Source organism: Heptranchias perlo, chromosome 4 (assembly GCF_035084215.1).
Source record: "Heptranchias perlo isolate sHepPer1 chromosome 4, sHepPer1.hap1, whole genome shotgun sequence".
Classification (NCBI taxonomy): Eukaryota; Metazoa; Chordata; class Chondrichthyes; order Hexanchiformes; family Hexanchidae; genus Heptranchias; species Heptranchias perlo.
Genome location: NC_090328.1, coordinates 698,959 through 724,925, shown reverse-complemented (window position 1 = coordinate 724,925; position 25,967 = coordinate 698,959). Strand labels below are relative to the sequence as shown.

Here is a 25,967-nt window from a genome sequence, read left to right as displayed (position 1 = left end):
AATAACACTCCCAAATCAATCAAACATCCCACTACCCCTCAATATCACTCCCAACTCAATCAAACAATCAACTCCCCCTCAACAATACTCCCAACTCAACACTATATCCATCACCCCCCTCAATATCACTCCCAACTCAACACATCATCCAACTCCTCCTCAATAACCCTCTCAACTCAGTACAACATCCAACTCCCTTCAACAACAGGTAGATAAATACCAGCCCCTCCGACAGCTTTACAGGAAAAGGGACATCAAACCAACGAGGAAATTGGGAGAGGGAATGCAATGGTTAGGTAGTGACCAGCAAAAGCAACGTTAAAGAGAAGGGCTTGAAGGAGGCTTTGAAAAGAAAGGAGGGAGATTGTGATAGAGCGGAATTTTGAAAGGGGATCCCAGAAGATGGCGTACAATGACTGAAAGAAAGTCCACTGACGGTAGATCGGAAAGAATGTGGAGCTCGAAGTAGACCAGATTCAGAGGGGCAGCGGCTGCATGCAGAAACATTTGGCTGGAGGAGACTCCAAGGATAGGGTGGGTTAAGGCCTCCCTTGGATTTGGAGGGATTTAAACATGAGGGGGATGAAATTCTTTGAATATTCTGCTGAACTCCCACCATAACCCTGGTGAGATTCTGCCGGAAAGCTGCATCTACCCCTGGGAATTGAATTGAGAGTTCCCCCACCACAGTCCTAGCACTGAGTCAGGACCCAGCATGTTGTCAGAAGAAGTACTCCTGGTCCCAGCAGGTATATTTCCCTGACACCTGTGGGGCCCAACAGGGGGCCCATATTGGGATTGAGGCCTGAAATCCCGAAGATGAGAGCCATAATTTATTTTTAAAATGGCCCCCTGACATGAGGCAACAGCCTTCCCTTCCTGGGAGGGCCTGGGGAACCTGGCCCCCTCTGTCCTGCCGAGCTTCAGCCAGAATTTACCGCCTTTTAAGTTAATGGAGGTGTAGGGGGTTTGTGTGGGAAAAGATGGTGGCCACAGTGTTCTGAAGAAGCATTGAGGCCAGTAATGAGAGCACTCAAAAAGTCAAACCGTGAGGTGATAAAGGAATCGAATAATGTCTCAGCAATGGTTGGGGAGAAGCAGGTGCGAACAATGGCGGCTGAGGTGGCAATAAACATAATTAGAAAAAATTACGTGGATTAAATAAAGTCAAGCAAAAGAAAAACTTTTTTACGCAACGAGTGGTTGTGATCTGGAATGCACTGCCCGAGGGGGTGGTGGAGGCAGATTCAATCATAGCTTTCAAACAGGAATTGGATAAGTACTTGAAGGGAAAATATTTGCAGGGTTACAGGGAAAGGGCGGGGGAGTGGGACTAGCTGGACTGCTCCTGCAGAGAGCCGGCATGGACTCGATGGGCCGAATGGCCTCCTTCTGTGCTGTAACCTTCCTGTGATTCTATGATAAGAAGGGAGGGATTAGAATACATTAGCTTCCTCATTCACAGGATGAAAATGAGGAAGTACAGAATGCACATGGGATGAGGCATCGCACCAGCTGCTGAGAACCAGTCAAGATTAACCAGTCACTTCAGACAAAAGGACTTCAGCCTGAAACATTAACTCTGTTTCTTTCTCGACAGAAGCTGCCTCACTTCCTGAGCTTTTCCAGCATTTTCTGTTTTTATTTCAGATTTCCAGCACCCGCAGTATTTTGTTTAAGATTAACCCGAGTAAAGACTGAAATCTACATTCACACAGTCACAAAGAGAAGTCAAAAATATCCCCAACACATCACAACAAAAAGCATTTCCAGAAAAATAGGAAATGAATCATGTCCATCCCATCACCTTGTCTTCTAACCAATGCGTCTTGCCTCACACCAACAATAGGTGTGCTATAACACACTAGAAACTGACACAATCACTGACCCCTGCAGAGCCTAATCAAAAAACATTACTCCACAGCCCGGTGGTATCATTTTTCTGCCTCATGCTATTGTAAATATGTAGATTACCGTACAGGTATTTAACCCCATTCATCTACCATTATTTTAATCCCATTCCTTGTTCCTATTTTAATCCCATTCCCTGTTCCTATTTTAATCCCATTCCCTGCCCCTATTTTAATCCCATTCCCTGCCCCTATTTTAATCCCATTGCCTGTTCCTATTTTAATCCCATTCCCTGCCCCCATTTTAATCCCATTCCCTGCCCCTATTTTAATCCCATTCCCTGCCCCTATTTTAATCCCATTCCCTGCCCCTATTTTAATCCCATTCCCTGCCCCTATTTTAATCCCATTCCCTGCCCCTATTTTAATCCCATTCCCTGCCCCTATTTTAATCCCATTCCCTGCTCCTATTTTAATCCCATTCCCTGCTCCTATTTTAATCCCATTCCCTGCTCCTATTTTAATCCCATTCCCTGTTCCCATTTTAATCCCATTCCCTGCCCCTATTTTAATCCCATTCCCTGCCCCCATTTTAATCCCATTCCCTGTTCCCATTTTAATCCCATTCCCTGCCCCCATTTTAATCCCATTCCCTGCCCCTATTTTAATCCCATTCCCTGCCCCTATTTTAATCCCATTCTCCTGCCCTTATTTTAATCCCATTCCCTGTTCCTATTTTAATCCCATTCCCTGCCCCCATTTTAATCCCATTCCCTGTTCCTATTTTAATCCCATTCCCTGCCCCCATTTTAATCCCATTCCCTGTTCCTATTTTAATCCCATTCCCTGCCCCCATTTTAATCCCATTCCCTGCCCCCATTTTAATCCCATTCCCTGTTCCTATTTTAATCCCATTCCCTGTTCCTATTTTAATCCCATTCCCTGTTCCTATTTTAATCCCATTCCCTGCCCCTATTTTAATCCCATTCCCTGCCCCTATTTTAATCCCATTCCCTGCCCCTATTTTAATCCAATTCCCTGCCCCTATTTTAATCCCATTCCCTGCCCCTATTTTAATCCCATTCCCTGCCCCTATTTTAATCCCATTCCCTGCCCCTATTTTAATCTCATTCCCTGCCCCTATTTTAATCCCATTCCCTGTTCCTATTTTAATCCTATTCCCCAGCCCCTATTTTAATCCCATTCCCTGTTCCTAATTTAATCCCATTCCTCTGCCCGATGTCCCTAATTTATTCTCATATACCCAAACCTGAGCACTAACTGTTACAAATATTAACCCAACCCCATCCCAGCCAAATCCTAACACGACAGTGAGACAAATTCATACCTAACCAAATCCTAACACAACAGTGAGACATTACAATGAGTTACATTGAGTCCACAGTACGAGAAACAGGCCATTCGGTCCAACTGGTCTATACCAGCGTTTATGCTCCACAGGAGCCTTCTCCCTCCCTACTTCATCTAACCCTATCAGCATATCCTTCTATTCTTTTCTCCCTCATGTGCTCATGTAGCCTCCCCTTAAATGCATCTATGCTATTCGTGTCAACTCCTCCTTGTGGTAGCAAGTTCCACATTCTAACCACTGTTTGGGTAAAGAAGTTTCTCCTGAATTCCCTATTGGATTTATTAGTGACGATCTTATATTTATGACCTCCAGTTTTGGACTACCCCACAAGTGGAAACATTTTCTTTACATCTATCCTATTAAACCCTTTCCATTATCTATCAGGTCACCCCTCAGCCTTCTCTTTTCTACAGAAAAGAGTCCCAGCCTGTTTAGGCTTTCCTGCTATGTATATCCTCTCAGTTCTGGTATCATGGGCAAGAAGATGGAAGATGGAGTATAATGTGGGGAAATGTGAAATTATTGACTTTGGTAGGGAGAACAGAAAAGTAGAATATTTTTTAAAAGGTGAGAGACTAAGAAATGTTGGTATTCAGAGGTATTTGGGTGTTCTTGCAACGAATCATAGAAAGTTAACATGCAGCAAGCAATTAGGAAGGCAAATGGTATGTTGGTCTTTATTGCAAAGGGGCTGGAATATAACAGTAAGGAAGTCTTGCTACAATTGTACAGGGCTCTGGTGAGACCTCACCTGGAGTACTGTGTACAGTTTTGGTCTCCTTATCTAAGGAAGGATATACTTGCCTTAGAGGCGGTGTAACAAAGGTTCACTAGATTAATTCCTGGGATGAGAGGGGTGTTCTATGAGGAGAGGTTGAGTAGAATGGGCCTATACTCTCTGGAGTTCAGAAGAATGAGAGGTGATCTCATTGAAACGTATAAAATTCTTAGAGGGCTTGACAGGGTTGATGCTGAGAGGCTGTTTCCCTTAGCTGGAGAGTTTAGAACTAGAGGTCATAGTCTTAAGATAAGGGGTCGGCCTTTACAACTGAGCTGAGGAGGAATTTCTTCACATGGTATACGGTAGCATAGTGGTTAAATTACTGGATTTGTAATCCTGAGACCGAGACAAATAATCCGGAGTCATGAGTTCAAATCCCACCATGGCAGCTGGGGAATTTAAATTCAATCAATTCAATAAAATCTAGAATTTAAAAAAAACTAGTATCAGTAATTGTGGCTATGAAACTACTGGATTATCATAAAGACCCATCTTGCTTACTAATGCCCTTATAGGGAAGGAAACCTACTGTCCTTACCTGGTCTGGCCGAGATGTGACTCCAGACCCACAGCAATGTGGTTGATTATTAATTGCCCTCTGAAATGGCCTAGCAAACTACTCAGTTGTACAATTTCGCTACAAGTCACAACAAGATTAAAACCAGACGGACCACTAGCCACTGGACACGACAAGGGCAAACCAAGCCCAGTCAACCCTGCAAAGTCCTCCTGGGGACTTGTGCCAAAATTGGGACAGCTAACTCGCCATACTCACAGAATCATACCTTTCAGCCAACATCCTCAGACTCTTCCATCGCTGGGTATGTTCTGACCCACCAGAGGTGGTGGTACAGTGATATACAGTCAGGAGGGAGTGGCCCTGGGAGTCCTCAACATTGACTCTGGACCCCATGAAATCTCATGGCATCAGGTCAAACATGGGCAAGGAAACCTCCTGCTGATTACCACCTACCGTCCTCCCTCAGCTGATGAATCAGTCCTCCTCCATGTTGAGCACCACTTGGAGGAAGCACTGAGGGTAGCAAGGGTGGGGGACTTCAATGTCCATCACCAAGAGTGGCTCGGCAGCACCACTGCTGACGGAGCTGGCTGAGTCCTGAAGGACATAGCTGACAGATTGGGCCGGCGGTAGGTGGTGAGCGAACCAACACGAGGGAAAAAACGACTTGACCTCGTCCTCACCAATCTACCTATCGTTAGATGCGCCTGCCCATGACAGTATTGGTAGAAGTGACCACTGCACAGTCTTTGTGGAGACGAGGTTGCGTCCTCACACTGAGGACACCATCCAACATGTTGTGTGGCACTACCACTGTGCTAAATGGGATAGATACAGAATAGGTCTAGCAGCTCAAAACTGGGCATCCAAGAGGCGTTGTGGGCCATCAGCAGCAGAATTGTATTCCAGCAAAATCTGTAACCTCATGGCCCGGCATATTCCTCACTCTACCATTACCAACAAGCGAGGGGTTCAACCCTGGTTCAATGAGGAGTACAGAAGAGCAGACCATGCATACCTAAGAATGAAGTGCCAACCTGGTGAAGCTACAACACAGGACTACATGCATGCTAAACAGCGGAAGCAACATGCTATAGACAGAGACTAAGCGATTCCACAACCAATGGATCAGATCAAAGCTCTGACAGTCCTGCCACATCCAAGTCGTGAATGGTGGTGGACAATTAAACAACTAATGGGAGGAGGAGGCTCTGTAAACATCCCCATCCTCAATGATGGCGGAGTTTTTTTTTTATTCGTTCACAGGATGTGGGCGTCGCTGGCAATGCCGGCATTTATTGCCCATCCCTAATTGCCCTCGAGAAGGTGGTGGTGAGCCGCCTTCTTGAACCGCTGCAGTCCGTGTGGTGACGGTTCTCCCACAGTGCTGTTAGGAAGGGAGTTCCAGGATTTTGACCCAGCGACAATGAAGGAACGGCGATATATTTCGAAGTCGGGATGGTGTGTGACTTGGAGGGGAACGTGCAGGTGGTGTTGTTCCCATGCGCCTGCTGCCCTTGTCCTTCTAGGTGGTAGAGGTCGCGGGTTTGGGAGGTGCTGTCGAAGAAGCCTTGGCGAGTTGCTGCAGTGCATCCAGTGGATGGTGCACACTGCAGCCACAGTGCGCCGGTGGTGAAGGGAGTGAATGTTTAGGGTGGTGGATGGGATGCCAATCAAGCAGGCTGCTTTATCTTGGATGGTGTCGAGCTTCTTGAGTGTTGTTGGAGCTGCACTCATCCAGGCAAGTGGAGAGTATTCCATCACACTCCTGACTTGTGCCTTGTAGATGGTGGAAAGGCTTTGGGGAGTCAGGAGGTGAGTCACTCGCCGCAGAATACCCAGCCTCTGAACTGCTCTTGTAGCCACAGTATTTATATGGCTGGTCCAGTTAAGTTTCTGGTCAATGGTGACCCCCAGGATGTTGATGGTGGGGGATTCGGCGATGGTAATGCCGTTGAATGTCAAGGGGAGGTGTTTAGACTCTCTCTTGTTGGAGATGGTCATTGCCTGGCACTTATCTGGCGCGAATGTTACTTGCCACTTATGAGCCCAAGCCTGGATGTTGTCCAGGTCTTGCTGCATGCAGGCTCGGACTGCTTCATTATCTGAGGGGTTGCGAATGGAACTGAACACTGTGCAGTCATCAGCGAACATCCCCATTTCTGACCTTATGATGGAGGGAAGGTCATTGATGAAGCAGCTGAAGATGGTTGGGCCTAGGACACTGCCCTGAGGAACTCCTGCAGCAATATCCTGGGGCTGAGATGATTGGCCTCCAACAACCACTACCATCTTCCTTTGTGCTAGGTATGACTCCAGCCACTGGAGAGTTTTCCTCCTGATTCCCATTGACTTCAATTTTACTAGGGCTCCTTGGTGCCACACTCGGTCAAATGCTGCCTTGATGTCAAGGGCAGTCACTCTCACCTCACCTCTGGAATTCAGCTCTTTTGTCCATGTTTGGACCAAGGCTGTAATGAGGTCTGGAGCCGAGTGGTCCTGGCGGAACCCAAACTGAGCATCGGTGAGCAGGTTATTGGTGAGTAAGTGCCGCTTGATAGCACTGTCGACGACACCTTCCATCACTTTGCTGATGATTGAGAGTAGACTGATGGGGCGGTAATTGGCCGGATTGGATTTGTCCAGCACGTGATTGCAAAAGGCAAGGCTGAAGCATTTTCAACCATCTTCAGCCAGAAGTGCCTATTGATTGATCTATCTCGGCCTCCTCCTGATATCCCCACCATCACAGAAGCCAGTCTTCAGCCAACTCGATTCACTCCACATGATATCAAGAAACGGCTGAGTGCACTGGATACAGCAAAGGCTATGGGCCCCGACAACATCCCAGCTGCAGTGCTGAAGACTTGTGCTCCAGAACTAGCCGCGCCTCTAGCCAAACTGTTCCAGTACAGCCACAACACTGGCATCCACCTGACAATGTGGAAAATTGCCCAGGTATGTCCTGTCCACAAAAAGCAGGACAAATCCAATCCGGCCAATTACTGCCCCATTCAGTCTACTCTCGATCATCAGCAAAGTGATGGAAGGTGTCGTCGACAGTGCTATCAAGCGGCACTTACTCACCAATAACCTGCTCACCGATGCTCAGTTTGGGTTCCGCCAGGACCACTCAGCTCCGGACCTCATTACAGCCTTGGTCCAAACATGGACAAAAGAGCTGAATTCCAGAGGTGAGGTGAGAGTGACTGCCCTTGACATCAAGGCAGCATTTGGCCGAGTGTGGCACCAAGGAGCCCTGGTAAAATTGAAGTCAAGGGAATCGGGGGGAAACTCTCCAGAGGCTGGAGTCATACCTAGCACAAAGGAAGATGGTAGTGGTTGTTGGAGGCCAATCATCTCAGCCCCAGACATTGCTGCAGGAGTTCCTCAGGGCAGTGTCCTAGGCCCAACCATCTTCAGCTGCTTCATCAATGACCTTACCTCCATTGTATGGTCAGAAATGGGGATGTTTGCTGATGATTGCACAGTGTTCAGTTCCGTTCGCAACCCCTCAGATAATGAAGCAGTCCGAGCCCGCATGCAGCAAGACCTGGACAACATCCAGGCTTGGGCTGATAAGTGGCAAGTAACATTCGCGCCAGACAATTTCCAGGCAATGACCATCTCCAACAAGAGAGAGTCTAACCACCTCCCTTTGACATTCAATGGCATGGTTCTGTGGACTTGGCTTTGGCTGCATTCCCCAGAGGAGCCCTCTCCCTCACCAGTATTCAGAACTGAACACTGGTTAGAGAGTGAGATGCACTCAGGGGACTCCTGCACTACCTGCCTGCTTCTCCTTTTTATAGAGGAGGCCACATTGTGAGCAGCTATTACAGTTTACTAAATTGAAAGAAGTACAAGCCAGGTGAGCAGCTGCTCTGCCGATTGGTTCCTCCTCCTCAATGTTGATGGCAGATGTGGATGCTGGATGAGGGCATGGGGCTTCATCAACTGGTACCCTTCTCTGTTGCGCCACCTTGTGCAGGACACAACAGAGGACTATAATGCGACCCACTCTCACTGGTGCGTATTGAAGCTATCTCCCAGAACAATCGACGCACCAAAATCGCATCTTCAGCAGCCCTATCGCATGTCCAGTGACAGACCTGGTGGCGATGTGACTGTCGTTAAATCGACACTGTTGCTCGGTGGTGGGGTTCCTCAGAGGTCACGAGCCACGTGTGCAGGGGGTATCGCTTGTCCCCGAGCAGGCAGCTCTTAAGGCTGTTTGGTGCGTGGAAGAGGTCTGGGATTTGGATTCCCTCAGAATGAACGAATCATGGCAGCTGCCAGAGAATCTGGCGCACACATAAAGAAATCTTTTGCGGTGGTCACAAACGAGCTGGGCATTGGAGAGATAAGACAGCCCTTCCTGTTGATGAACGGTCCTGGCTCGTGTGGAGGTGCTCGGATTGCTATATGGATGCAATCGATTACACCCTGCACCTGTGGGAATCCAGCCACAGAGTGGAATCCCACTGCCCTCTCCATCTGGATCAGGTCGTCCATGGGGAAGTCGACGTAGTGCAAGGCCCTGCAAAACAAGCCGTCGGTGACCTGTCTTATGCACTTGTGTGCAGATGACTGAGAGACCCCGGGGATGTCCCCGGTGGCGCCCTGGAATGATCCGGAGGTGAAGAAGTTGAGGGCAGTGGTGACTTTAACAGCGATGGGTAATGAGATGCCACGAGGCCCAGCCAGGAGCAGCTCGGCATGAAGGAGGCTGCAGATTTCTGTGGCTGCCTGGCGACTGACTCTGAGCCTCCATAGGCCCTCAGAGAGGTCCAGGAAGCTGAGCCTCAGTCTGTAGATCCTCTAATGGAGGTAGTGCCTCCTGCGACTTCGGGCCCTCTGTTGTTCCCCTCTCTGCTCTTGTGCAGGTGCCTGTGGCACACCTCTGTGTTGTGGAACTGCAAATGGCGGAAGTGCATGTCGTGCCTGGCGACGATGATGTTCCTTCACCTCGGATGTAGTGGTGGATGCAGCCATTGCCCACCCCCAACCTGATGGTGCCAGTTTGAGGGGGTCCAAAAAGTAGGTAAATATGTGTAAACAGAACAATACTGAGTGTGAACCAACAATTTTAAGTCTAAACACAAAGATCTCCCAGCCAAAAGTTTGTCAAAATCACAGAATCATAGAAAGGTTACAGCACGGATGGAGGCCATTCAGCCCATCGAGTCCGCGCTGGCTCTATGCAAGAGCAATCCAGCTAGTCCCACTCCCCCGCCCCCTTTCCCCTGTAGCCCTGCAATTTTTTTCCTTTCAAGTATTTATCCAGTTCCCTTTTGAAGGCCACGTTTGAATCTGCCTCCACCACCCCCTCGGGCAGTGCATTCCAGATCCTAACCACTCGCTGTGTCAAAAAGTTTTTTCTCATGTCACCTCTGGTTCTTTTGCCAATCACCTTAAATCTATGTCCTCTGGTTCTTGACCCTTCTGCCAATGGGAACAGTTTCTCTCTATCTACTCTGTCTAGACCCTTCATGATTTTGAATACCTCGATCAAATCTCCTCTCAACCGTCTCTGTTCCAAGGAGAACAACCCCAGTTTCTCCAGTCTATCCACGTAACTGAAATCCCTCATCCCTGGAATCAGTCTAGTAAATCTTTTCTGCACCCTCTCTAAGGCCTTCACATCTTTCCTAAAGTGCGGTGCCCAGAACTGGACACAATACTCCAGTTGTGGCCAAACCAGTGTTTTATAAAGGTTCATCGTGACTTCCTTGCTTTTGTACTCTATGCCTCTATTTATAAAGCCCAGGATCCTGTATGCTTTTTTAATCGCAATCTCAACCTGCCCTGCCACCTTCAACGATTTGTGCACATATACCCCCAGATCTCTCTGTTCCTCCACCCCTTTTAGAGTTGTGCCCTCTAGTTTATATTGCCTCTCCTCGTTCTTCCTACTGAAACATATCACTTCGCATTTTTCTGCGTTAAATTTCCTCTGCCATGTGTCCGCCCATGCCAGCAGCTTGTCTATATCCTCTTGAGGTCTATCACTATCCTCCTCACTGTTTACTACACTTCGAAGTTTTGTGTCATCTGCAAATTTGGAAATTGTGCCCTGTACACTCAAGTCCAAGTCATTAATACATATCAAGAAAAGCAGTGGTCCCAGCACCGACCCCTGGGGAACACCACTATACACCTCCCTCCAGTCCGATAAACAACCGTTCACCACTACTCTCTGTTTCCTGTCCCTTAGCCAATTCTGTATCCATGTTGCTACTGACCCCTTTACTCCATGGGCCGCAATCTTGATGATAAGTTTACCGTGCGGCACTTTATCAAACGTCTTTTGAAAGTCCACATACAACACATCAACTGCATTGCCCTCATCTACCCTCTCTGTTACATCAAAAAACTCCATCAGGTTACATAAGAAATAGGAGCAGGAGTAGGTCATCTGGCCCCTCGAGCCTGTTCCGCCATTCAACAAGATAGGAACATAGCAACAGGAGTAGGCCATTCAGCCCCTTGTGCCTGCTCTGCCATTTGATAAGATCATGGCTGATCTGTGATCTAACTCCTGCCTTTGGCCCATATCCCTTAATACCTTTGGTTGCCAAAAAGCTATCTATCTCAGATTTAAATTTAGCAATTGAGCTAGTCTCAATTGCCATTTGCGGAAGAGAGTTCCAAACTTCTACCACCCTTTGTGTGTAGAAATGTTTTCTAATCTCACTCCTGAAAGGTCTGGCTCTAATTTTTAGACTGTGCCCCCTACTCCTAGAATCCCCAACCAGCGGAAATAGTTTCTCTCTATCCACCCTATCCGTTTCCTTAATATCTTATAAACTTCGATCAGATCACCCCTTAACCTTCTAAACTCCAGAGAATACAACCCCAATTTGTGTAATCTCTCCTCGTAACTTAATCCTTGAAGTCCGGGTATCATTCTAGTAAACCTACGTTGCGCTCCCTCCCAGGCCAATATGTCCTTCTGAAGGTGCGGTGCCCAGAACTGCTCACAGTACTCCAGGTGCGGTCTAACCAGGGTTTTGTATAGCTGCAGCATAACTTCTGCCCCCTTGTACTCCAGTCCTCGAGATAGAAAGGCCAGCATTCCATTAGCCTTCTTGATTATTTTCTGCACCTGTTCATGACACTTCAATGATCTATGTACCTGAACCCCAAAATCCCTTTGGACATCCACTGTTTTTAACTTTTTACCATTTAGAAAGTAACCTACCCTTCACAAATTTCATATGGCTGATCTTCTACCTCAACCCCATTTTCCTGCACTCTCCCCATATCCCTTGATGCCTTTAATATCTAGAAATCTACCAATCTCTGTTTTGAATTACTCAATGACTGAGCCTCCACAGCCCTCTGGGATGGAGAATTCCAAAGATTCACCACCCTCTGAGTGAAGAAATTTCTCCTCATCTCAGTCCTAAATGGCCAACCCCTTATTCTGAGACTGTGACCCCTGGTTCTAGACTCCCCAGCCAGGGGGAACATCCTCCTTGCATCTACCCTCTCGAGCCCTCTAAGTATATTTCAATGAGATCACCTCTCGTTTTTCTAAACTCTGGATAATACAGGCCTAGTCTACTCAATCTCTCCTCAGACTCCTCATACGACAATCCCACCATCCTAGGAATCAGTCTGGTGAACCTTCATTGTCCTCCCTCGATGGCAAGTATATCCTTTCTTAGGTAAGGAGACCAAAATTGTACACAATACTCCAGGTGTGGTCTCACCAAGGCCCTATATAATTGCAGTAAGACATCTTTACTCCTGTACTCAAATCCTCTTGTAATAAAAGCCAACATACCATTTGCTTTCCTAATTGCTTGCTGCACCTGCATGTTAGCTTTCAGTGACTCATGTACAAGGACACCCAGGTCCCTTTGAACATCAACATTTCCCAATCTCTCACCATTTAAAAAATACTCTGCATTTCTGTTTTTCCTACCAAAAGTGGATAACTTCACATTTTTCCACATTATATTCCATCTGCCATGTTCTTGCCCACTCACTTAGCCTGTCTGTAACCCCCTGAAGCCTCTTTGCATCCTCCTCACAACTCACATGCCCACCTAATTTTGTGTCATCAGCAAATTTGGAAATATTACACTTGGTCCCCTCATCCAAATCATTGATATATATTGTGAATTGCTGTGGCCCAAGCACTGATCCCTGCGGTACCCCACTGGTCACTGCCTGTCACCCCGAAAAAGACCCGTTTATTCCTACTCTCTGTTTCCTGTCTGTTAACCAATTCTCAATCCATGCCAGTATATTACCCCCAATCCCATGTACTGTAACTTTGTTCACCAACCTCCTGTGTGAGACCTTATTGAAAGCCTTCTGAAAATACAAATACACCATATCCACTGGTTCCCCCTTATCTATTCTACTGGTTACATCCTCAAAAGAACTCCAATAAGTTTGTCAAACATGATTTCCCTTTCATAAATCCATGTTGACTCTGCCAAATCCTATTATTATTTTCTAAGTGTCCTGTTATCACATGCTTCATAATAGATTCTAGCATTTTCCCTACTACTGATGTCAGGCTAACAGGTCTGTCGTTCCCTGTTTTTTCTCTCCCTCCTTTTTTAAACAGTGGGGTTACATTTGCCACCCTCCAATCTGCAGGAACCGTTCCAGAATCTATAGAATTTTGGAAGATGACAACCAATGCATTCTCTATCTCTGTAGGCACCTCTTTCAAAACCCTGGGATGTAGATCATCAGGTCCTTGGGATTTATCGACTTTCAGTCCCATTAATTTCTCTGGTACTATTTTTTTACTAATACTAATTTCTTTCAGTTCCTCATTCTCGCCAGTATTTCTGGGAGATTTTTTGTGTCTTCTTCCATGAAGACAGACAAAGTATTTGTTTAATTTCTCTGCCATTTCCTTATTCCCCATTATAAATTCTCCCCTCTCAGTCTGTAAGGAACCCACATTTGCCTTAGCCAGTCTTTTCCTTTTTACATACCTGGAGAAGCTTTTACAGTCCGTTTTTATGTTTCTCGCTAGTTTACTCTCATATTCTATTTTCCCTTTATCAATTTCTTGGTCCTCCTTTGCTGAATTCTAAAATGCTCCCAATCCTCAGACTTACTGCTTTTTCTGGCAACTTTATTTGCCTCTTTGATTTAATACGATCTTTAATTTCTCGTTAGACACGGTTGGACCACTTTTTCTGTTGGTTTTTTGTGCCTTAAAAAGGAATATATATTTGTTGCAAATTATGTGTTAATTCTTTAAATGCTAACCATTGCCTTTTAATGTAGTTCACCAATCAACCACAGCCAACTTGCACCTCATACCTTCGTAGTGTCATTTGTTTAGATTTAAGACCCTAGTTTCGGATTGAACTACATCACTTTCAAAATTAATGAAGAATTCCATCATATTATGGTCACTCTTCCCATGAGGAGGGGGCACAGTCTAAAACAAGATTATTAATTAACCCTTTCTCATTGCACAATACTAGATCTAAAATAGCCTTTAGTTAGCCGTTAGTTAAACACAATTTGCCTTTAACAAATCCGTGCTGGCTTTCCCTAATCAATCCACACTTGTCCGAGTGACTGTTAATTCTGTCCCGGATTATTGTTTCTAAAAGTTTCCCCACCGCTGAGATTAAACTGACTGGCCTGTAGTTGCTGGGTTTATCCTTGTACCCTTTTTGAACAAGGGTGTAACATTTACAATTCTCTGGTTCTCTGACACCACCCCCGTATCTAAGGATGTTTGGAAGATTGTGGCCAGTACCTCTGCAATTTCCACCCTTACTTCCCTCAGCAACCTAGGATGCATCCCATCCGGACCGGGTGACTTATCTACTTTAAATACAGCTAGCCTTTCTAGTACCACTTCTTTATCAATTTTTAGCCCATCCAGTATCTCAACTATATCTTCCTTTACTGAGACTCTGGCAGCATCTTCTTCCTTGGTAAAGACAGATGCATTTAAGGTGATTGGCAATAGAACCAAAGGCGACATGAGGAAAAACTTTTTTATGCAGTGAGTGGTTATGATCAGAAATGCACTGCCTGAACGGGTGGTGGAAGCAGATTCAATCGTGGCTTTCAAAAAGGAATTTGATAAATACTTATCGGGAAAAAATTTGCAAGGCTACGGGGAAAGAGCGGCGGAGTGGGACTAACTGGATTGCTCTTACAAAGAGCCGGCACAGACTCGATGGGCCGAATGGCTTCCTTCTGTGCTGTAACCATTGTATGATTCTATGAAATATATTACATCTACTACATTACCCTTGTCCACCCTTTCTATTATTTCTTCAAAGAATTCAATAAGGTTGGTCAAACATGACCTTCCCTTTTGAAATCCGTGCTGACTATTCTTTATTATATTTTCAGTTCCTAGATGTTTTTCTGTTACATCTTTGAGTAAAGATTCCATTATCTTTCCTACCACCGATGTTAAGCTAATTGGTCTACAGCTCCCTGGACTTATAAGAACGTAAGAACATAAGAAATAGGAGCAGGAGTAGGCCAATCGGCCCCTCGAGCCTGCTCCGCCATTCAATAAGATCATGGCTGATCTGGTCCTAACCTCAAATCTAAAATCATGTCCAATTTCCTGCCCGCTCCCCGTAACCCCTAATTCCCTTTACTTCTAGAAAACTGTCTATTTCTGTTTTAAATTTATTTAATGATGTAGCTTCCACAGCTTCCTGGGGCAGCAAATTCCACAGACCCACCACCCTCTGAGTGAAGAAGTTTCTCCTCATCTCAGTTTTGAAAGAGCAGCCCCTTATTCTAAGATTATGCCCCCTCGTTCTAGTTTCACCCATCCTTGGGAACATCCTTACCGCATCCACCCGATCAAGCCCCTTCACAATCTTATATGTTTCAATAAGATCACCTCTCATTCTTCTGAACTCCAATGAGTCGAGTCCCAATCTACTCAACCTCTCCTCAAATGTCCGCCCCCTCATCCCCGGGATTAACCGAGTGAACCTTCTTTGTACTGCCTCGAGAGCAAGTATGTCTTTTCTTAAGTATGGACACCAAAACTGTATGCAGTATTCCAGGTGCGGTCTCACCAATACCTTATATAACTGCAGCAATACCTCCCTGTTTTTATATTCTATCCCCCTAGCAATAAAAGCCAACATTCCGTTGGCCTTCTTGATCACCTGCTGCACCTGGATACTAACTTTTTGATTTTCTTGCACTAGGACCCCCAGATCCCTTTGTACTGCAGTACTTTCCAGTTTCTCACCATTGAGATAATAACTTGCTCTCCGATTTTTCCTGCCAAAGTGCATAACCTCACATTTTCCAATATTGTATTGCATCTGCCAAATCTCCGCCCACTCACCCAGCCTGTCTATATCCCCTTGTAGGTTTTTTATGTCCTCCTCACTCTCTACTTTCCCTCCCATCTTTGTATCATCTGCAAACTTTGATATGTTACACTCGGTCCCCTCCTCCAAATCGTTAATATAGATTGTAAAGAGTTGGGGACCCAGCACCGACCCCTGCGGAACACCACTGGCTACTGGTTGCCATTCCGAGAATGTACCATTTATCCCAACTCTCTGCTTCCTGTTAGATAACCAATCCTCCACCCATGCCAGAATATTACCCCCAATCCAGTGATTCTTTATCTTGAGCAATAATCTCTTATGTGGCACCTTGTCGAATGCCCTCTGGAAGTCTAAATACACCACATCCACTGGTTCCCCTTTATCCACTCTGCACGTTATATCCTCAAAGAACTCAAGCAAATTTGTCAGACATGACTTCCCCTTCGTAAAGCCATGCTGACTTTGTCCTATTAAATTATGTTTATCCAAATGTTCCGCTACTGTCTCCTTAATAATAGACTCCAAAATTTTACCCACCACAGATGTTAGGCTAACTGGTCTATAATTTCCAGCCTTCTGCCTAATACCCTTTTTAAATAACGGTGTTACATTAGCAGTTTTCCAATCTGCCGGGACCTTTGCCGAGTCCAGAGAAATTTGGAAAATTATTACCAAAGCATCCACAATCCCTATTGCCACTTCCCTCAAGACCCTGGGATGTAAGCCATCAGGTCCAGGGGATTTATCCGCCTTGAGTCCCATTAATTTACTGAGTACCAATTCCCTAGTGATTTTAATCGTACTCAGCTCCTCACCCCCTGGAGCCCCCCATTTGTCCACTGTTGGGATATTCTTAGTGTCCTCTACCGTAAAGACTGAAACAAAATATTTGTTCAGCATTTTTGCCATCTCCATGTTTCCCACCATTAATTTCCCGGTCTCATCCTCTAAGGGACTTACGTTTGCCTTAGCCACCCTTTTTCTTTTTATATAACTGTAGAAACTCTTGCTATCTGTTTTTATATTTTTTACTAATTTATTTTCATAATCTATCTTCCCTTTCTTAATCAATCCTTTAGTTACTTTTTGCTGTCTTTTGCAGCCTTCCCAATCTACTATCCTCCCACTATGTTTGGCTACCTTATATGTCCTTCTTTTTAGTCGGATACTATCCTTAATTTCTTTACTTAGCCACGGATGGCTGTCATTTCTTTTACACCCTTTTTTCCTCAGTGGAATATATATTTTTTGAAAGTTGTAGAATAACTCCTTGAATGAACACCACTGTTCATGTACCGTCTTACCCTTTAAACTATTTTCCCAGTCCACTTTAATCAATTCTGCTCTCATACCATCATAGTCTCCTTTATTCAAGCTCAGTACGCTTGTTTGAGAACCAACCGTCTCACCCTCTAATTGGATATGGAATGTAACCATGTTATGGTCACTCATTCCAAGGGGATCCTTAACTAGGACATTATTAATTAATCCTGGCTCATTACACAGGACCAGGTCCAAGGTTGCTTGCCCCCTTGTAGGATCAGTTACATACTGCTCAAGAAATCCATCCCTAATACACTCAATAAACTCTTCCTCAAGGCTGCCCTGCCCAATTTGATTTGTCCAGTTAATGATAGTTAAAATCCCCCATAATTATAGCTGTTCCCTTATTACATGCCCCGACTATTTCCTGATTAATACTTCTTCCAGCAGAGTTGCAATTATTAGGAGGCCTATATACTACGCCCACGAGTGTTTTTTGCCCCTTATTGTTCCTTATCTCTACCCAAACTGTTTCATTATCCTGATCCTTTGTCCCAATATCTTTTCTCTGTATTACAGTGGTTCCTTCCCTTATTAACATAGCCACCCCACCTCTCCTTCCTTCCTGCTTGTCCTTCCTGATTGTTAAATACCCTGGCATATTTAATTCCCAGTCGTTGTCACCCTGCAGCCATGTTTCTGTAATGGCCACAAGATCATACCCATACTTCGTTATTTGTGCCGTTAACTCATCCATTTTGTTACGAATGCTACGTGCATTCAGATAAAGAACTTTCAAATATGTTTTGTGACACTTAGTTCCTGCTTTTTCCTTTTTTAACACTTTACCTTTTTCTCCATACCTTCTGTCCCTTCCTGACACGCTTTCCTCTGTCTCCCTGCTCAGGTTCCCAACCCCCTGCCACAGCTTTGATGCTGGGTTAATCGCCTTGCACCTTCTAGTTTTTATTTTATCTCTCGTGCCTAAAGTACACTTTCTTTCCACTGCTCTACGCTTTTCCCTTTCACTTGTTCTTGAACAACTGTTTGTACTATTTGTATTGTAGATTTCCCCTGGGTCTTCCCCTCTCTTGCTGCTCTCAACTTTATTCCCTTCTGACTCCCCGCTCAGGTTCCCATCCCCCTGCCACTCTAGTTTAAACCTTCCCCAACAGCACTAGCAAACACCCCCGCGAGGACATTGGTCCCGGTCCTGCTCGGGTGTAACCCGTCCCGCTTGTACAGGTCCCACCTTCCCCAGAACCGGTCCCAATGTCCCAGGAATCTAAATCCCTCCCTCCTACACCATCCCTGCAGCCACGCATTCATCCTGTCTATTCTCCTGTTCCTATACTCACTAGCACGTGGCACCGTTAGTAATCCTGAGATCACTACCTTTGAAGTCCTGCTTTTTAATTTATCTCCTAACTCCTTAAATTCACCTTGCAGGACCTCATCCCTTTTTTAACCTATGTCGTTGGTACCAATATGGACCACGACTACTGGCTGTTCACCCTCCCCCTCCAGAATGCCCTGCAGCCGCTCTGTGACATCCTTGACCCTAGCACCAGGGAGGCAACATACCATCCTGGAGTCACGTTTGCGGCCGCAGAAACGCCTATCTGTTCCCCTTACAATCGAATCCCCTATCACTATAGCCCTGCCTTGTTCTATCTCCCTTTTTAAATATAGGAATCCCATTAGCTGTCCGCTATGGCACTATTCGCTTTTCTAAGGTATTTTTATATATATCTAATAGTGCCTCTGTTATCTCTTCCCTAACTTCTTTTAATAAGCACGGATGCAATACGTCCGCACCAGGAGTTTTATCCTCTCTAAGTTTGATTAGTTTATCAATTATCTCTCCCCTTTCTATCTTAAATGTATTTATATCCTTTTTGATCCCTTCTTCTGATGTCATGCCTTCCTTGTTCGTCTCCCTGGTAAATACTGAGGCAAATTCATTATTTAATATTTCTGCCATTTTGTTGTCATTACCTGTGAGTTAATCGTGTGTATCCCTTAGTGACCCGATCCCTATCCTGATTTTTCTTTTGTTATTTGTATGCCTGTAGAATACTTTACTATTTCTTTTTATATTCCTGGAAAATTTAATTTCGTAGTTTCTCTTTGCCTCTCTAATTTTTTTTAACTTCTTTCCTAACCTTTTCATATTCATTTTTGTCATCCTCTCCTTTATTGTCTGTGCACTTAGTTTATGCTTTTTCTTTAGTTTCAATCTTGCCCTTATTTCTTTATTAATCCATGGTGTGTTATTACTGGCCAGTTTGTCCTTGTTTTTAGTGGGATATATTTCTCCTGGACTCTATTGGTCACCGTTTTAAATGTTTCCCACTGTTGTTCTATTTCTTTGTTTGTCAGTAAATTTGTCCAGTTTATTTTCCCGAGTTCCATTCCCGTCCCCTGAAAATCAGCTTTTTTCCAATTTATTACTTTGGTCTTTGTCATATTTATGTCCTTCTCAATCTTTATCTTAAACCTTATTATGTTGTGATTGCTGTTGCCTAGATGTTCCCCTACACTTACTTCTCTGATCTGCTCTGGTTCATTTCCCATTACTGGATCCAGCAGTGATTCCTCTCTTGTTGGGCTTTTTATATACTGGGGAAGAAAGGAGTCCTGTACACATTGTAAATTCTCCATTCCCTGTACCCCTTTCCCTACCTCGAATTGCCAGCTTATCTGGGGATAGTTAAAATCTCCCATGATAATTAATCTATGTCCTTTACTCATTTCACATATTGGCTTACTTATTTCTTCCTCCACCTCCTTCCCACTATTAGGTGATCTGGAGGATATCCCTATTAGTGTGACCGATCCCTTCTTACCTTTTATTTCAATCCGTATGGATTCTGTTTCTATCCTTCTGTTAGTTATGTCCCTTTTTTCTACTGCCATGATATTGGCTCTAATTATTACAGCGACTCCACCCCCTTCTTCCTTCCCTACCCTTTCTGATTAGGTTATAACCTGCAATATTTAGTTGCCAGTCCTGTTCTTTATGTAACCGTGTTTCAGTTATTCCGACTACATCTGGTTCCTCGCAATGGGTAATTGCCTCCAGTTCCCCCGTTTTATTTTGGGCGCTGTGTACATTGCTGTACACGCAGTTTAATTCATCTTTAATAGTTGTTCCTTTTACTTTATGTTTAACAGTCCTTTTATACTTCTGTTTCATAATTGTATTTGTTCCTTGACCGTTTATGTTGTCTTTACTCCTTACCCTGGTCTGACCGTTACACTCATCTCCTGTTTCTTTTATCTTTAAGCTTTCGTTATAGCTACCAGATCCCTCCGCCCATCTCACTAGTTTAATGTCTTATCCACCACCCTGTTTATCTTTTCCGCTCGGACTCTGGTCCCATTCTGGTTCAGGTGGATCCTGTCCCAGTGGTCCAGCTCCTTCCTGTCCCGGTACTGGTGCCAGTGTCCCATGAAATGGAACCCCTCCTTCCCACACCAGTCATTCAGCCACGCATTCACCTTCCTGATCTGCCTATCAGCATGTGGCTCGGGCAGTAAACCTGAGATTACCACCAGTGAGGTCCTGCTTTTTAATTTAGATCCTAGTGTAACATTGGCCCTTACACTAACATTGGCCTTAATAGGATTATTTACACTAAGACAGGCCCTAATAGGAACACTCATACTAAGACTGGCCTGTACAGCAATGTACACAGCGTCAAATGGGCATTGGATAAATACGTGAAGGGAAAAAATTTACAGGGCTACGGGGAAAGAGCAGGGGAATGGGACTAATTGGATAGCTCTTTCAAAGAGCTGGCACAGGCACGTTGGGCCGAGTGGCCTCCTGTGCTGTACCTACTATGATAATAGGCTCTTAAACTAACACTGAACCGTACATTGGATTGCAGTTTCCCTGATACTCGTTTCCTTTACATAAAATCACAATCCCCTGGGATTTCTGATCTTACATTTCTACAACTTCACCAACCTCAGCCAAAAAAAAACCCCCAGGAGACAGTTGTTTTGAACGAAGTTTTGCAACTGTCTCAGGTTCGATAACAAGGCGCAGTCCGGCAGCGGTGGGAAGGGACTGAAATTGAGCAAAAAACTGGGAAAAGCAGACATTCCAAACCAATGAGAGAAGGAAAAGAGGGAGAGAGAAATGTACAGTCTGATAACAGACAACACTCACTGCAAACCAACCAGCTCCTCAACCCACAGCGAGAGCACTGGACTGGACCCGGTCCGCCGACCTCCTCCCACAGCCTGTCCCGGACTCTGCCCCTCACACTCTGCCCAGCCACACTCCGGAACTTGGAAACAGCCGTGATTATTATCGCTCTCGCATTCTTTCAGATTCACAGGAAAACAAGGTTCGGTGAAAGTGCTGACAGCTCGGAATCAGAGCCGAGACAAATGAAACCAAGGAGGGGAGATTAAATCTATAAAAACCGTGCAAACCACAAATCTCAGACCACCAGAAATGATTGTTGGGATATGAGCACACCAAGGTTTGGACGTTAATCTCCTGCCCCGATTTCAATCACATTCCCTGCCCCTATTTTAATCCCATTCTCCTGCCCCTATTTTAATCCCATTCCCTGCCCCTATTTTAATCCCATTCCCTGCCCCTATTTTAATCCTATTCCCTGTCCCTATTTTAATCCCATTCCCTGTCCCGATTTTAATCCCATTCCCTGCCCCTATTTTAATCCCATTCCCTGTCCCTATTTTAACCCCACTCCATTGCCTCTATTTTAATCCCATTCTCCTGCCCCTATTTTAATCCCATTCCCTGCCTTTATTTTAATCCCATTTCCTGCCTTTATTTTAATCCCATTCCCTGCCACTATTTTAATCCCATTCCCTGCCTTTATTTTAGTCCCATTCCCTGCCCCTATTTTAATCCCATTCTCCTGCCTCTTTTTAATCCCATTCTCCTGCCCCTATTTTAATCCCATTCCCTGCCACTATTTTAATCCCATTCCCTGCCCCTATTTTAATCCCATTCCCCTGCCCCTATTTTAGTCCCATTACCTGCCCCTATTTTAATCCCAGTCCCTGCCCCTATTTTAATCCCATTCGCTGCCCCTATTTTAATCCCATTCCCTGTCCCTATTTTAATCCCATTCCCTGTCCCTATTTTAATCCTATTCCCTGTCCCTATTTTAATCCCATTCCCTGTCCCTATTTTAATCCCATTCCTTGCCCCTATTTTAATCCCATTCCCTGTCCCTATTTTAACCCCACTCCATTGCCTCTATTTTAATCCCATTCCCTGCCACTATTTTAATCCCATTCTCCTGCCCCTATTTTAATCCCATTCCCTTCCTTTGTTTTAATCCCATTCCCTGCCTTTATTTTAATCCCATTCCCTGCCACTATTTTAATCCAATTCCCTGCCTCTTTTTAATCCCATTCTCCTGCCCCTATTTTAATCCCATTCTCCTGCCCCTATTTTAATCCCATTCCCTGCCCCGATTTTAATCCCATTCCCTGCCCCTATTTTAATCCCATTCCCCTGCCCCTATTTTAGTCCCATTACCTGCCCCTATTTTAATCCCATTCCCTGCCTTTATTTTAATCCCATTTCCTGCCTTTATTTTAATCCCATTCCCTGCCACTATTTTAATCCCATTCCCTGCCTTTATTTTAGTCCCATTCCCTGCCCCTATTTTAATCCCATTCTCCTGCCTCTTTTTAATCCCATTCTCCTGCCCCTATTTTAATCCCATTCCCTGCCACTATTTTAATCCCATTCCCTGCCCCTATTTTAATCCCATTCCCCTGCCCCTATTTTAGTCCCATTACCTGCCCCTATTTTAATCCCAGTCCCTGCCCCTATTTTAATCCCATTCGCTGCCCCTATTTTAATCCCATTCCCTGTCCCTATTTTAATCCTATTCCCTGTCCCTATTTTAATCCCATTCCCTGTCCCTATTTTAATCCCATTCCTTGCCCCTATTTTAATCCCATTCCCTGTCCCTATTTTAACCCCACTCCATTGCCTCTATTTTAATCCCATTCCCTGCCACTATTTTAATCCCATTCTCCTGCCCCTATTTTAATCCCATTCCCTGCCTTTGTTTTAATCCCATTCCCTGCCTTTATTTTAACCCATTCCCTGCCACTATTTTAATCCCATTCCCTGCCTCTTTTTAATCCCATTCTCCTGCCCCTATTTTAATCCCATTCTCCTGCCCCTATTTTAATCCCATTCCCTGCCCCTATTTTAATCCCATTCCCTGCCACTATTTTAATCACATTCCCTGCCCCTAATTTAATCCCATTCCCTGTCCCTATTTTAATCCCATTCCCTGCCCCTATTTTAACCCCACTCCACTGCCTCCATTTTAATCCCATTCTCCTGCCCCTATTTTAATCCCATTCCCTGCCCCTATTTTAATCCCATTCCCTGTCCCTATTTTAACCCCACTCCATTGCCTCTATTTTAATCCTATTCTCCTGCCCTATTTTAATCCCATTCCCTGCCTTTATTTTAATCCCATTTCCTGCCTTTATTTTAATCCCATTCCCTGCCACTATTTTAATACCATTCCCTGCCTTTATTTTAGTCCCATTCCCTGCCCCTATTTTAATCCCATTCTCCTGCCTCTTTTTAATCCCATTCTCCTGCCCCTATTTTAATCCCATTCCCTGCCACTATTTTAGTCCCATTCCCTGCCCCTATTTTAATCCCATTTCCTGCCTTTATTTTAATCCCATTCCCTGCCACTATTTTAATCCCATTCCCTGCCTTTATTTTAGTCCCATTCCCTGCCCCTATTTTAATCCCATTCTCCTGCCTCTTTTTAATCCCATTCTCCTGCCCCTATTTTAGTCCCATTACCTGCCCCTATTTTAATCCCATTCCCAGCCCCTATTTTAATTCCATTCCCTGTCCCTATTTTAATCCCATTCCCAGCCCCTATTTTAATTCCATTCCCTGCCCCTATTTTAATCACATTCCCTGCCCCTATTTTAATCACATTCCCTGCCCCTAATTTAATCCCATTCCCTGTCCCTATTTTAATCCCATTCCCTGCCCCTATTTTAACCCCACTCCACTGCCTCCATTTTAATCCCATTCTCCTGCCCCTATTTTAATCCCATTCCATGCCCCTATTTTAATCCCATTCCCTGCCCCTATTTTAATCCCATTCCCTGTCCCTATTTTAACCCCACTCCATTGCCTCTATTTTAATCCCATTCTCCTGCCCCTATTTTAATCCCATTCCCTGCCTTTATTTTAATCCCATTTCCTGCCTTTATTTTAATCCCATTCCCTGCCACTATTTTAATCCCATTCCCTGCCTTTATTTTAGTCCCATTCCCTGCCCCTATTTTAATCCCATTCTCCTGCCTCTTTTTAATCCCATTCTCCTGCCCCTATTTTAATCCCATTCCCTGCCACTATTTTAATCCCATTCCCTGCCCCTATTTTAATCCCATTCTCCTGCCCCTATTTTAGTCCCATTACCTGCCCCTATTTTAATCCCAGTCCCTGCCCCTATTTTAATCCCATTCGCTGCCCCTATTTTAATCCCATTCCTTGGCCCTATTTTAATCCCATTCCCTGTCCCTATTTTAATCCCATTCTCCTGCCCCTATTTTAATCCCATTCCCTGCCCCTATTTTAATCCCATTCCCTGCCACTATTTTAATCCCATTCCCTGCCCCTATTTTAATCCCATTCCCTGCCCCTATTTTAATCCCATTCCCTGCCCCTATTTTAATCCCATTCCCTGCCCCTATTTTAATCCCATTCCCTGCCCCTATTTTAATCCCATTCCCTGCCCCTATTTTAATCACATTCCCTGCCCCTATTTTAATCACATTCCCTGCCCCTAATTTAATCCCATTCCCTGTCCCTATTTTAATCCCATTCCCTGCCCCTATTTTAACCCCACTCCACTGCCTCCATTTTAATCCCATTCTCCTGCCCCTATTTTAATCCCATTCCCTGCCCCTATTTTAATCCCATTCGCTGCCCCTATTTTAATCCCATTCCCTGTCCCTATTTTAATCCTATTCCCTGTCCCTATTTTAATCCCATTCCCTGTCCCTATTTTAATCCCATTCCTTGCCCCTATTTTAATCCCATTCCCTGTCCCTATTTTAACCCCACTCCATTGCCTCTATTTTAATCCCATTCCCTGCCACTATTTTAATCCCATTCTCCTGCCCCTATTTTAATCCCATTCCCTGCCTTTGTTTTAATCCCATTCCCTGCCTTTATTTTAACCCATTCCCTGCCACTATTTTAATCCCATTCCCTGCCTCTTTTTAATCCCATTCTCCTGCCCCTATTTTAATCCCATTCTCCTGCCCCTATTTTAATCCCATTCCCTGCCCCTATTTTAATCCCATTCCCTGCCACTATTTTAATCACATTCCCTGCCCCTAATTTAATCCCATTCCCTGTCCCTATTTTAATCCCATTCCCTGCCCCTATTTTAACCCCACTCCACTGCCTCCATTTTAATCCCATTCTCCTGCCCCTATTTTAATCCCATTCCCTGCCCCTATTTTAATCCCATTCCCTGTCCCTATTTTAACCCCACTCCATTGCCTCTATTTTAATCCTATTCTCCTGCCCTATTTTAATCCCATTCCCTGCCTTTATTTTAATCCCATTTCCTGCCTTTATTTTAATCCCATTCCCTGCCACTATTTTAATCCCATTCCCTGCCTTTATTTTAGTCCCATTCCCTGCCCCTATTTTAATCCCATTCTCCTGCCTCTTTTTAATCCCATTCTCCTGCCCCTATTTTAGTCCCATTACCTGCCCCTATTTTAATCCCATTCCCAGCCCCTATTTTAATTCCATTCCCTGTCCCTATTTTAATCCCATTCCCAGCCCCTATTTTAATTCCATTCC

The 25,967-nt window shown here is 44.7% G+C and overlaps 1 protein-coding gene across 2 annotated transcripts in view; it reads right to left on the bottom strand.

Annotated features, from left to right (window-relative positions):
• LOC137320680 (UDP-glucuronosyltransferase 3A1-like) overlaps nt 1–21,460 on the bottom strand; it is a 90,449-nt gene extending 68,989 nt beyond the window's left edge. For both annotated transcript variants that reach the window (XM_067982357.1, XM_067982356.1), the window contains exon 1: nt 21,279–21,460. The gene's annotated coding sequence lies outside the window, so the exon portion shown is untranslated. The remainder of the gene's footprint in view (nt 1–21,278) is intronic.
• Between the last annotated feature and the right edge of the window lie 4,507 nt (nt 21,461–25,967).